Source organism: Eumetopias jubatus, unplaced genomic scaffold (genome assembly GCF_037043125.1).
Source record: "Eumetopias jubatus isolate StellerSeaLion01/CBP00866 unplaced genomic scaffold, mEumJub1_p1.0 scaffold_7, whole genome shotgun sequence".
Lineage (NCBI taxonomy): Eukaryota > Metazoa > Chordata > Mammalia > Carnivora > Otariidae > Eumetopias > Eumetopias jubatus.
This window is the reverse complement of record NW_028274813.1, coordinates 139,913,621-139,923,813: the sequence shown is the minus strand read 5'-3', so window position 1 is coordinate 139,923,813 and position 10,193 is coordinate 139,913,621.

The window sequence follows — 10,193 nt, the reverse complement described above, 5'->3', positions numbered from 1 at the left end:
ACTGGGTTCTGTGACCTCTCTGACTAAATCCTTTTACTCTTTCCCTTGTTCATTCTGTTTCAGCCACCATGGCACCTCCTCTTCCTTGAACATGTTGGTCATTCTCCTACTTCAGGGCCTTTGCACTTGCTGTTCCTCCATCCTGGAAGGTACTTTTCGCCTGATATACAGGTGGGTCATTCCCTCATTTCCTTCACAGCTTTACCTAAAAGTCATCTTCTCACTCATTGGCCTTCCCTAACACATGATTTCAATTTTTGTATTCCCTCTCCCCAGATAAGTGTTATGTCTCTTTTCTCTGTTTTATTTTTCTGTTTAACACTTATCACTATCTAAGCCACTATATATTTTCTTGTTGACCTCATTTATGCTGTTTCCTTTACTAGAAAGTAAGCTCCATGAGGGAAGGATGTTTATAGGGTGGTGGCTTTTGTTCATTGTTGATTGCCCAGTTCCTAGAATAGAGCTTGGTACACAGTAAAAGCTAATACGTATTTATCAAATAAATGCATAAGATAATAATGAAAATCTTGTCTTGAGAATTAACACTTTAGTATACGTAGTAGATTGACACATTGATCCCAGTCCTCCCCTTCTTTATGCATGGACGTCAGGCCAGCAGTGTCTTGACTTTGGGCTCAGCTCTGGGACTCATCTTGGCCAAGGGAAGGTGGGCAAGAGTGATTGTGCACCAGTTCCATGCCCAGGCCTTAAGGAAGTCTTGCATGTTTCTGTTCAGGCTCTTGAGCTTCTGCCACCAGGATGAGAAGTACATGTCCTAGCCAGTCTGTTGATCCAAAGAGGAGGAGAAATAGGTGGAGCATACCAATGCACAGGTTACAAGCTAAGACAGAGGTTCTCCATAACTCGGAGATTCATGAGAATAAGAGATTGTTGTTCAGGCCCACTGAATTTGTTACACAACAGGATTGTGGTAAACTCTAACTGATACGAGATGCATCCTTTCCAGCATTTTATTACATAGTTACAGAATTGATTATTCTATATGCATTGTTTTTCTAATGGTATGTCTTAGGGATCCTCCAAGGTCAGTACATATAAGCCAACCTTATTCTTTTTGATGGCTACATAGCACAATTTATTTAGTGAAACTCCTGTTGATGAATATTTAACTTCTGATCTTTCTTTAAATCAACAATGCTGCAATGAACATTTTAATATGTTTATCTCTGTTCACATATAAGAATATTTAAGATAGATGCCTAGTGCAAAGTTCATGAATCAAATACATACACATTTTAAATTTTGACAAGTACATCCATTTTTTCTGAAACTAAAACTTTTAGATTTTCACCAAAGATGAATAAGAACACCCATTATTCTGCATATTTTAAATTAATCCCAATCTAATAGATGAGGAAAAAAATTTATTATGGTGGTAATTTGCTATTTCTTGATTTTTGAGTAAGACTTAACATCTTTTCATATGCTTAATGGCTATTTCAGTGTTCTGTGAGAATCATGTTCATAGTCTAAATTTTTCTATTAAAATGTTTTCCTGTTTTCCTGTTTTTTAGATCTCTATACATTCTGGATATTAATGCTTTATTGATTAAATATGTTGCAAATATCTCCTACCAGTCTATCACTTACCTTTTAACTTAATGGTGACTTTTTTCTCAATAAAAGATTTCAGGTTTTATGAAGGCAATTATTTAATTAGATTCACTTATGGATTCTGAGTTTTACACTTTGCTTGGAAATACTTTTATGTCACTCCATCATAATGCAACAACTCCCTATATTTTATTTATCAGGTGCACAATTTTGATTTTTATCTGGCTTTTGTAACACTTCTATATTATGAAAACACTCTAATATTTTTTCTAAGTTTACAATTCTACTTTTTATCGTGAACTGTATTGTTTTTGTAATATAAGGGAACATTTTCTTCCCTATGGGTATGGAATTACCACCACATTATTTCTTGAATGTGCTGTCCACTTACCACTAACTTGAAACACCCCTTTTTATTGTCATAAGCTACTATCCTATCAGTACAATAATATATTTATTTTAAACTAACTTACTAAATTTTTAATGGTGGCAAAAAATAACATAATTTATCACTTTACTGTGTATGATTCAGTAGTGTTAAGTATATTCATATTATTGTGCAACAGATCCAGATTTATGGATTCTGCAGTCTGTTTATCTGTCTATGCATCTATTTTTGTACCAATACTGGTATGTTTTAATTATGATAGATCTATAGTGATAATGACATTATAGTGTCCTCTTTAAAAAATTAGATGTAGGGGCGCCTGGGTGGCTCAGTCGTTAAGTGTCTGCCTTCGGCTCAGGTAATGATCCCAGGGTTCTGGGATCGAGCCCCACATCAGGCTCCCTGCTCCGCGGGAAGCCTGCTTCTCCCTCTTCCCCTCCCCCTGCTTGTGTTCCCTCTCTCACTGTGTCTCTGTCAAACAAATAAAATCTTTAAAAAATAAATAAATAAAATAAAAATAAAAAATTAGATATAAATTTTGATAACTTTTCAATGTAAAAGAAAAAGCATATGGGGTGGAGGTGGGCAAAATGGTTAAAGGAATTATAAATAAGAAAGAAAGATATAAAAATATAAATTAAAAATTAAAAAATTAAAAAAATTAAAAATTAGATATTCTCTATCATATGAAATTTAGAATCATTTTATCAGGTTCCATAAGCATTCAGTTAAGATTTTTTTTTAAAGATTTTATTTATTTATCTGACAGAGAGAGATAGTGAGAGCAGGAACACAAGCAGCAGGAGTGGGAGAGGGAGAAGCAGGCTTCCCACCGAGGAGGGAGCCTAATGTGGGACTCCATCCCAGGACCCTGGGATCATGACCTGAGCTGAAGGCAGACGCTTAACGACTGAGCCACCCAGGCGCCCCCGTTAAGATTTTGATTAAGATTTCATGTGAGTTCTAGGGGTGCCTGGGTGGCTCAGTCGGTTAAGCATCTACCTTCGGCTCAAGTCATGATCCCAGGATCCCGGCATCGAGTCCCGCATCAAGGACCCCGCTCAGCGGGAAGCCTGTTCTCTCTCTCTCTCTGCCTGCTGTTCTGCCTACAGGCGCTCAATCTTTCTCTGTCAAATAAATAAAATCTTTAAAAAGATTTCATTTTAATTCTAGACTAATATGGGGAGAAGTTAGTTTTACAGGCCTGTATCTTTCATATAAGAACATACTATGTCTCTCCTCTTAGTTTTTTTTTTTAATGTGCTTCAGCAAACTTTAAATTTTTATTTACATAAGCCTTGTACATTCTTTTTTTTTTAAGATTTTTTATTTATTTTTTGACAGAGACAGAAACAGTGAGAGAGGGAACACAAGCAGGGGGAGTGGTAGAGGGAGAAGCAGGCTTCCTGCTGAGCAGGGAGCCCCAATGCAGGGCTCATCCCAGGACCCTGGGATCATGAGCTGAGCTGAAGGCAGACACTTAATGACTGAGCCACCCCCAAGCCTTATACATTCTTTGTTAGATTTGTGGCAGAATTTGCTGGCAGGTCAAAATCTAGTTGGCCTTTCTTCTTGGGCAAGCAGCTAGACTTACTGCCCAGCATTCTTTGCAATTAGGTGGGATCATGTAACTGAGGTCTTAGTGGAATGTGAGCGGAAGTGATGGGTGTTACTTCCAAATCAGACCCTTAAAAAACAGTCACACTTTCTCCCAAGGTCTCTCTCCCTCCTGCCTGCCTGTTATGGCAATCCCCAGTGTACCTTAGAAGCAATATGTTGTTCAAGAGTCAACTGTATTTGAAAAAATGTGTACAAATTTCTGCCATCTGGGGGAAACACATGCCTCAGTTCAGAGAAATATATATATCTATGTATATATATGTGTGTATATAATTTTTTTCTCTTTGGATATTTTATCTAAAATTTCAAAGTTTGAACTGAAAGTGAACTTAATCCACATCAGCTCCATTTATTATATCAACCAGAATCTCTTGAATTTTTTAAACTGGTATACATAATTAATATGTTGTTCATATTTTTATTCTTTTCAATGTCTATCTTGAAGACAATAGATTTGTTCTAGCTGATGCCTGGGCCGTGTTCCATGAATTTGGATTTGGTGTCCTCACAGTTATACACTTCTAAATAATCTAAAATTTTGTTGTGATTTCCTTCTTAATTTAAGAATCATTAAAAAGGCTGAGCTGGTTAAAGGGGTATAGATCGTATTCTTTTTTTGCTATCCCTCCATTCTTAATTTCTAACTTCATTGTTTTATGGAAGATGATACATGTATCATTTTTACTTTCAGAAATTTATAAAGATCTTCTTTGTGGACAAACACATCATTGATTTTTCTATCTGGGTGGAATGGGTTTAAAAAATACCTGGAGGCAGGAAAAAGGATTTTTAAGTATCCTAAAACCAGGATCAGTCTGGGCTCCCTAGCATCTCAGTTCTTTGGTTCCAGACAACGAGTTTCAGGCTGAACCCCTGGTATAAAAACTAGGATCTCTCATAGCTTTTGTTCCACTGCTCTGGAGAAAGAGCTGGGGGAATTATGGGACCCCCACATCCACCTCCTTTCTATGCACTTGTCTCAACACTATCTTTTTTTTCATTGACATATAATTATCATACAATGTTATATTAGTTTCAAAAGTACAACACAGCAATTTGATATTTCAATACATTACTCAGTGCTCACCACAATAAGTGTACTCACCATCTGTCACCATGCAAACCATTACAATATTATTGACTATATTCCCCAAGCTATACTTTGCATCTCTGTAATGACTTATTTACTTTATAATGGAAAGTTTGCCACACTATCTTGAAAACCAGTACAATGATCCTGCTTCTAGAAGCCTTCTAGAACCACTCCTGGCTAACCTGCCTTATACAAGGAGGTAGGACAGAGAAGAGGGAGGAGAGCCAGGTGCTACTTCTGGGGCATGGTGCACTTTGAGGAAAGCAAGACTTTGAGGATGGGTTTTTAGGACCAAAGGGTGGCAGGAGTGTCCTAGAATCCTAAGGAAGAAGACCAATACATGTCCAGGATGGGCTGTTCCCCACCCCTTTCCCTAAACATCAAGATGTCACTAGGGTGCCTGGGTGGCTCAGTCGTTAAGCATCTGCCTTCAGCTCAGGTCATGATCCCAGGGTCCTGGGATCGAGGCCCGCATCGGGCTCCCTGCTCCGCGGGGAGCCTGCTTCTCCCTCTCCCACTGCCCCCGCTTTGTTCCCTCTCGCTGTGTCTCTCTCTGTCAAATAAATAAATAAAATCTTAAAAAAAATAAAAGGTGTCACGTAATGCTAGTCATATGTCCTGGAATTGCAACACACGGTTTCTATTTTTCTTATAATTAAGCAGAGGTGATAACTTGTTTATGTAAAAGACAAAAAACTAAGAGACTCTCTGGCCAGTCTCAGACAGCAGGCACAGTATGTGGACTTTAGGCTGGTGAGAGTTTCGTGTGAGTTTTGCCAACACTTACGAGGAAGTGGAGAGAGAACAGGTGCAGTAACAGTTTAAGAAGCAGCAATCCGAGAGGCTGGGGCAAATTCTGATGTTCAGATTTGCCCTGGACACCCCTGCCCGCCCCAACTATTTTAAATTACAAATTATCCATACAGAAACCTGGAGTCTCTTTTAACTTTCTTTTAATTTTTGGCCATATTCTGTCTTAGATAATTTTCTAAAATTAGATAAACTGGAGACTAATTTATTTGCTTGTCACTTTCCCATTAGAGGGTTGAATTCATTTCTGTTTTCATTACTGGTACACAGTGACTTGTTCAAAATTGCTTTCACCCAAATCCCATGTGGATGAATTTACAGCATTTTAATAAGATGACTCTTTGCTTTGGGAAGGATTTATAATGGATAAAATAAATCTTCTTATCTTTGAAGTAATACCTCACTTTTGCCAGCAGACATACAGGCACACAGTCATAAAGGTTGGGAGGTTAGCTTGAATGTGAGACCAAAGTAACTCCTTTATCCTTGGCCACATGATAATCCAGGATTCTTTCCTTAAAAGTTCAATACTGAAGTTGTTATGCAGCATTTTATTAGATGATAAAAAGCACCTTTTCTTCATATATACTCCATAAACTGCTGAGTTGTCAAAGTGCTCCATAAATAATGCAATCCTCTTGCCCATCATTAACAAAAGACACCACTAAGTGGACAGAAAATTCAATGATTCCTTTTTATGGAGATCATAGGACACATACTTAGCACAATTTGCTGACCTTGTCCTCAAAAAAATAGTGTCTGCATAAACTCTGGCCTGGATCTTTTCCTGTGGGAAACAGAGACGTGGGGATTTTAAAGGGAGACACTGAACATTGGTTAAAACTCTGACTTGACTTTAGAAGTGGTCCACTGAGGAAAAAAACAAAACTATTGCTTCTCTTCTATTCAGAACTGACTCTTCTAGCAAAGGCACGCTGAGCCAGGAATCTAAGCTCTTTCAAGAAATAGCTTGTAGGAAGCCCAAGTGAACTGCAGAGTCAGATCCCAGTATGGTAAGTTATATTATCATTCATGATAAGCCATGAATCATCATTCATGTGTCTTATTTGTACCACCAGGAATATGCCAGTCAAACAGATTCACTGTATATCTGTCCTGGGGAATTCAGCTTGGGAAATGCAACATAAAGTAACAAGTGACTTGGTAAGTTTATGAATAAAAAGAAAGCAGGTGCCGATAGGGAAATTTTGCCTAAGACAACCAGATGACCAGGTACTTGGTCTGGACATATTTTCCCCAGCCCAAAATATTAAGTTTTCATGCTCCATTTCTCAATATTCTAAGCAGTAACAAACCTCAAGTCTGTGCTAACATCTCTGGTGAGTTTATGGCCTCTGGATATTGCCCATCTACTCCCTGATTCGGAATATTCCTCAACAGTCAACAGATCCTATATTCTGGAAAGTGCAGTTAGACAGACTGTAATTATAAATTCTAGGAGCCACTCCAGATTTCTTTCCAGCAAATGCACAAGTTAGACACTAGGCATCCCCAAATGTCCCATTCCACACCTTGAAATCCACCTTTCACTTGTTTCTCTTACTTAAACCAGAACCCAAACTGCCAAAATTCTTCTGGGGTGCAAGGGTGGATTAGTCGGTTAAGTGGACGACTCTTGGTTTCGTCTCAGGTCATGAATTTTGGGATTGAGCTACACGTTGTGCTCTGTGCTCAGTGTGGAGTCTGCTTCATATTCTCTCTCCCTCTCCCTCTCTCTCTTCCTCTCTCTCTCAAATAAATAAATAAAATCTTTTTTAAAAAGAGAAGATAGGGTGCATGGATGACTCAATTGGTTAAGCTTCTGCCTTCAGTTCAGGTCATGATCCTGGAGTCCCAGGATTGAACCCCATGTTGGGCTCCCTGCTCAGCAGGGAGTCAGCTTCTCCCTTTGCCCCTCACCCTGCTCGTGCTCTCTCTCTCTCTCTTGCTCTCTCTCTCAAATAAATAAATAAAATATTTTCTTAAAAAGAGAAGAATTACTTGCCATTTTATAACTATATGGTCCACCATGACTAGCCTACCCGTGCTCTCAGAAGAAGACCTAATGCCCCATTCTAGAAAACATGCACTACTCCTCTCATCTTTTCCATCCAATTGTATCAGAGCATGTTAAAAATGCTCTGGGTATGTTAAAAAATTGGATTTTTGGCCTCTACCCCTGACCTTCTAAATTAAAATTTCTGAGAATGGGGTTCAGAAACTTGGATGTTTTATAAGCAACCAGATAGTTCTGTATATGCTGTACTTTGAGCAGCACATGGGGAGGGTTTTCACAAGACTCACTTCTGCCTTAATGTTCTGGGATTCTGGACACACCCAAAGATGTCACTGTATGTCACAGAGGAGTGGCCACAGGGTCCGCTGCAGCCAGCAGCCATCCCATACTCAGACCATTGCAGGACCATGCTCAAGGAATGCTGAACACAGCAGAAGGGGGCTGCTACATGAGGGCTGGAAATTATGAATCCCCGTTCGAGTTCAGCACCTTCCTGTCTGGCTCTGCTATCTTAGTTATAGTGCTTGACCTTTCTATTGTTGGATTGCTCTACAGGAACAAAAAACAGAAAAAAACCAAAGCTATTTCCCAGATTGTAAAGGGATTACATGAAACAATGAAAGGACAGGACCTTGTACAGAATGATGCTCAATTGATATCTGATTTAACTCCGTAAATGTTAGTTTCCTTCCCAAGTCCCCAGTTGCAAAATGATCGTGACAGTGACTGCTGGCTTGTGGGTGGTTTTGAAGAGCATACTGGATATATGTGAAAGAGACTGTACAGATAGCTCTGTGAGGAGCAGGGGACCCTGAAATCCTTTCCCTGCCTTGAAAGAGTGACAGACAAGGCCACCAGTTGGAGCTGAAAGAAGGGTTGTGCAGTCAGCTGAATGATGGGCCCTTCAGATGTCCCTGTCTTAATCCCTGGCATCTATAAATATCTTGCATGGCAAAACGATTCTGCAGATGTGATGAAATTAAGGGCTTTGAGATGAGGAGATTATCCAGGATCATCCAACTGGGCCCTAAATGTAATTATAAATATCCTTCCAAGAGAGAGCAGAGGGATATTTGACACTAGAAAGGAAAAGCTCTATGATGGAGAAGTAGAAGAAAGGGCCGTGTGTTGCAAGGAAGGTGTCACAGTCCAGAGAACGCCGGTGGCTTCAGAAGCTGGAGAAGGCAAGGACATGGATCTTCCCTCCAGAAGGAGCCAGTCCTGCCAACACCTTTGTGTGTTGTCCTTATGAGACTCATTTCGACCACCAGAATGGTAAGGGAATCCATTTATATTGTTTTGAGCCACCGAGGTTTGGTCATTTGTTACATCGGCCCTAGGAAACTAACAGAGGTGGGTTTTAAATAAAATTATTTCCAAGAAAGGAAGGGAAATATTTTAATAATTTATAGAGAAGTATTTGAAACTCTAACAAGGCAGTTTGAACTCATATGTATTTTCCCCACCAACGTTGACAGGACACCCACTAAGCGCCTGGCACAGTGCAGATCGATACCAGTCTGACACAATCCACAGTGTCCATGGCCCCGGTCCCTCTGCACCACCTGAGTGAAGCATCTCTGGGAAAAATGCTAGATCCCTCTTCAAACCTCAGATCCAGGATAGAGCCAAGCTGGTACAGTTTCCCCAGAGCCGGATCTCAATATCTCCAGAAACAGCTTCCTGGAATCCTTTTCTGGAGTGAGTTTCTCAAGTTGGCTCCAGTTACCTTGTCCCTCCGAGGCCTGCCTAGGTCAGGAGACCCAGGAAGGAAGTGTAAGATTTATCCTCGGCATCCCTACCATTTTCTCTGCTGGCTGTCTTCATCTTATTTGTTTTCTTTTTGTCCCATTCTTCCTCATCTTTGCTCTGTCTGCCAGAATCATATTGCCCACCCATTGCAAAGGTTGGTTCTGTGGTTAAAACAAAGCTGATGCAATCAGTTCGATGCAATGAGGTCCCTGGGCTAAGAATAGGATGATCGTGTAATTTATCATTCACAGCAGGACACTTTGTACATTAAAAGCAGCGTTGCCAACTTGAGACAGAGTACTGCTGGAACTGGCAAGCTCCAACCAGAGAGAGGCATGACCAGCCCAGGGCAGGACAGCAGCTGGGACAAGGGAAAAAAAACATGCTGTCCCTCTGTCAAGCTTCTGTCTTCCCTCTTGGCCACACTGAGCATTATGAGACTGTGGCTGTCTTAGGCTTTCAGGAGAGCCCTCCGGGAGCCCCAAGGGCTAAGCAGAGTCCTGTTGGGGTAGAGAGGCAGGACACTGGCCTCTTCATTTCCTTTATCTAAGAATACCACCTGATTGGAGCCAACCACTTTCTGAACCAAGAATCTTGACTCAACTTACTCAACTCAGCAGCATGTACCTCAGCCTCCTGCCTTACCATTCTAGGCTCTGATGGGTAACCAGACCTTCCTAAAGAGTCAGGGCTGTTGGAGTGGCTGGGTGGCTCAATTGGTTGAGCATCTGACTCTTGATTTCAGTTCAGGTCATGATCTTGGCAAGGTCATGAGATCGAGTCCCATGTCAGGCTCCATGCTCAGTGGAAAGACTGCTTGGGATTCTTTCTTTCTGCCTTTCCCCCTGCTTTCTCTCTCTTTCTCTATCTCTCTCTTGCTCTCTCTCTCTGTCTCTCTAAAATAAATAAATAAAATCTTAAAAAAAGAAGTGTCT